The 4562-nt window shown below is 35.6% G+C and overlaps 1 pseudogene; it reads right to left on the minus strand.

Moving 5' to 3' along the window:
* Positions 1-1366: 1366 nt before the first annotated feature.
* LOC113356970 lies at positions 1367-4351 on the minus strand (annotated as a pseudogene).
* Between the last annotated feature and the right edge of the window lie 211 nt (positions 4352-4562).

A 4562-nucleotide genomic window follows, 5' to 3' on the forward strand; every position in this document is an offset into this window, starting at 1 on the left:
GATAAATTGATTTTAGTTGGATCTCAGCCGATCAAGGTTTGTGCATACAGTTCACAAGATACGAAAACTAATAAGAAATATTATTCTTCTTCAGATCTTCTTTTATCTTCAAAACCTGCACAACACCACTTGAATCTATTGTGATCAATCACGCACAGAACGAAGTCTGTTAACAATGGATTACCAAGGATGTTTTATAGAAATGCAAATTTAGGTATTTATTGATCAAGGATGTTTGGACACCAATGAAGTATTAGGGAATTGAGAGTGCCACTCAACATTAATTACTGCTCTATCTAGCCTTTCTTGAATGTTTTGATTTCCTTCTCTATGATTATCCTAAGTGAAGTCAGAACCAGAGAAACCTAAATCATACAAGCCACCTCTCTCTAGAATGTTATAATAATATTCATTGTTTGTTTTATTGAGTGAGAGACCTCCTAACTTTTCAGATTGATTAAAAATCATGTTAAAGTTTCCTAGACTATCCATGGCATATTTCTCCTAATTATTTGTACGCTTATTTCTTCTAAGAAATCCCAAGCTATGTTTCTATTAGAGGATAAGAATTACTATAAAAGCATGTTAGAGCCCATTGCTCTGTGTCAACAGCAAATTAACAATAATATAATCATATTGATGTTCCACTGAGCTACTTCAAAGTAAAAACCATCAATCCAAGCTATAGCAAGCCCCCCTGTTGTACCTACGGGGTCTACTATATGGTAATTAAGAAAGGATGAGACTAATGATTTAACTAATTGTCTTCGGTTCTTCTTCTTCAATGTTTGGATTAGTGGACGATTTTGAACGTCTTCTCATTGCTTTTTCCTTCTTACGACCCATTATATAGTTGAGTTTAATCGTCGATTAAATTTTCGCGAATCGACGATTAACCACGGCGATAAAAAAAAATATCTCGTGAGGGAGAGGAAAAGTTCGGCTTAAAGAGGAAGATGAAGCTGATTTTGATTTTTAGAAAACTGATTTTAAATTTTTATATTAAGGATAAAGACATATTAGTAATTTAAAAAGTTTAAGAGTATATAGATAATTAAACTATCAACTAGATACTCATTATAAAGACGCCGCAAATAGGAATATTGATTTGTATGCCCTATAATCTTTTTGTATGCCCTAAAACAGGATTTTTAAAAACTTAAAAGCGAATTTCTATTTCGTCATCTCACTGACTGACGTGGGACCGAACTTTTTGTTTGTCCATTCATATGAACATTTAGTTGCCAGTTCGAATCTCGAGCCGGCCATTCCAAGTTAAAAAAAATGGAAGTTAGATTGATGGATTAGTTGGTCATTAATCTCCCAAGAAATATATTCTTACTTACAGTTTCTAGAAGAAGAAGGAGAAGCAACAAAAATTCTAATTTCAAGTGAAAAAATCAAATCATTACTAAGATATGAGTATGTTAACAAGAATTTGAAAGGCAGACCAGTTGTGTTTAAAAATGTAAAGGCTCTGTGATTGCGTCCAAGAAAGAAGAATGTATCCTTCAAATTTAGTTTTGTGTGCGGGAAGAAGGCAAATTGTCTGTTTGCTCTGTTCACCTCCGTCTACATAGTCCCCCATGAACAAGTAGTCCGTCTCTGAAGGTAGTCCAGTACATTGGAAAAGACAGTGAAGATACAAATACTGGCCATGAATATCACCTGCCAATTCAAAATAACATAACTCTTTATTGTCCCCTTATTCAAAATCAATTTGTTATGAAAGAATAAAGAAAATTCTATGGTACTTAATATGATACAGTATGTCGCATTTCAATGTGAAATACAAAGATAACAGAAATACAATCCAGGACTTCACTGGCAAACAACCCACTCAAACTAAAATAACTTAGCTGAGGATCACCAACTAAGTTTTCTTGTTCATTTCCGAATAATCTCTGATTTTGGTCCAACACATCCAAGGTTTGCTAATCTGGATAGGCAGCAGCTGACATCCTAAAGACATCAGCATTGCGAAATCTCGCTGGTACATTCAAATAATCCGAATTTAAGAGAAAAATGGATGCTTCATATATGATCCCAACCCAAGAACAAGCAATCCCATATCAGTATTCAACCTGTGACCCTATGACAACATTACCTACTTCAAACAATCACATGGTACCAGCTCACATTCACAAACACACAACATAGTGAAAATCAACCTAAATCCAACTAAAGGTACATTCTTCGGGAACTTTACAACCTAATACTGAGGCAGATGATGTTAGTTGCATTCTGTTATGCACTCAAACCACTACCCATCAAGAACACCTCAGACAAATTTGAAGACCAAGGGCAAAGGGTTCAAAATACACACGTTATCTCGTCACTATTTATAAGGGATTCAGACATGAAGCTAGAGATAGATGTCAGTTCAGAACTTTAATTGGTGCAGTCTAATCTGTATATTCAACAAAACTTAGTTACTTACATGGATCTTCCGTCCTGTCAGAAGTTAAAAGAGTAACATCACTTTTTTCTGTAGCTATCTTCACCGATGTAGTATAACTGTTTGTTTTAATTCTTTGTTCAAAGGTTGTAACTTCTTTTTTCAGATGCTATAACTGATGAAGAGTTATATATGACTTGTTCATCTAATAGAAGAACACTTAAGTTCTTTTCTTTTTCTTTTGTCTTAAGAGGAGGAATTTCATGTTAATCCAATACAAATTTAAACTGATCAGCAAAACGGAAGGGGACACACCTGTGATAATTCTTCGTGGTGCATGCTCTCTTGCAACATCCAAGAGTCTAGATAAGGCATCAGGTGTATGACAGTATGAGCATAGTACAAATACTCCAAATGCCTGTTCTTTAATATTAATTCGCACCTGCCTGGTACGCCATCAACTTCTTCAATCCTTCTAGCGTGTCTTCCAAAGGTGCTCCCACAGCTATGCCAACTGACACAGCCGCAACAATATTGTAGATATCGTGCCTCCCAAGCAACCCTGAAGATATCTCTAATATCCCTTGGAGGAGTATTAACCAACACCTGAGTGTGAAAAAGAGAGAGCTCAAATTTCAATATATGAACATCTGCACTCTTATTCTCCATAGCAAATGTGACAACAGGTACTTCTGGGTTCCCTTGCGCAATGAAGAAGAGAGCATTTGGGTCGTTAATTTTCACAATCTTCCTATGCCGATCTGGGTCCACTATATTTGCAAAAAGCTTGGCCTTTGCATCTCTATATTCTGTCTGATGGAAATCCATATGGTCCCTAGTCAAGTTTGTGAACACAGTGATATCAAAATTAAACTCATCACACCTTCCAAGCGAAAGTCCATGCATTGAAGCCTCCATAACAACTGTCTCAGCCTAGTCAGCCCCATTATGAAGCATCTTAGCCATCATCTTCTGGACCAAAACTGCATCCAGAGTCGTAATAAGTTACAGTTCTCGACACCCCAGTTCCCAAACTTTACGCCTTTTCCACATACGATGTACTCCCTCGGTTACTTTTTAATAGGCCAGTTTTTATAAATAAATATTTCAAAGAAATAAGACAGTTTCCTAATTGGGAAAGTCAAATGTTACTTTAATTTTCTGGGATCACTTTTCTTTTAACTTATTTTGATGACAAGTGTTATGTGGACCATTTCACTTATTTCTTTGGCTGATAAGTGTCATGAGGACCATTTCACTTCACTTTTTTTATTGACAAGTGTCTAGAGGACCACTTTCAATAATTAGTTCTCTTAATTTCCTTAATTTTCTCAAAAAAAGAAACTGGCCTATTAAAAAGTAACAGAGGGAATAGTTGGTTTTCTGTTCGTACCTGTAACACCAATTACAGACATTTCATCGATGGACTTCCATAAAAACAACCCGCCAATGCAGCAAGAACTGCATTCATGTCTTCAACACTAACTAAAGCCTTACACCCCAAAGTCTTATCTATATCAATCTCTTTGCTAGCAACAACTGCAACAGCTCCTCTTTTATCAGCCTCATTCAGAAACAAATACCCATCCGTTTTCATCCCAACACAACACACAAACAAATAACCCGAACACACCTCTCTAGAATCATGTGCAACACCAGTAATCTCAATCTATAAGTTCCCATAAACTGAAATCGGTACAACCCAACTCTGATCAAGTAATTCAGGTCATCTTAAATTTAGGCTCTAATATCCTAGGTATAGTTTTACCATAATTATCAAGATCAAATCTATCTGTTGAAACAACAGTTAGTTCTTGAAGCTCTTGTATCTCATCCAAATCAACAACTTCCTCAGCCGACAATTCATCAATCACTTCCTTGTTGGATTTCATAGATCAAGAAAGGAGTGAGAAAGAGATTTGAACAACTCACATAAAGATTACATTGCTAAGACACTCTGCATTTTACATTAACTTGAAAGAACCTTTAAATAGGCATTACATAAAGATATAACCACTAATCCATTACTTATTCCACTAACATTTAATTCCTAACTTGTAGGCCTACATTTCCCACGTCTGTTAGTTCAACAATTACTAACCAGTAATTATCTAAAACACGTCTTATGATACCTAATTAATAGGAGATCACATTTACCAAATTT

This window comes from Papaver somniferum, chromosome 3 (assembly GCF_003573695.1).
Source record: "Papaver somniferum cultivar HN1 chromosome 3, ASM357369v1, whole genome shotgun sequence".
Taxonomy (NCBI): Eukaryota; Viridiplantae; Streptophyta; class Magnoliopsida; order Ranunculales; family Papaveraceae; genus Papaver; species Papaver somniferum.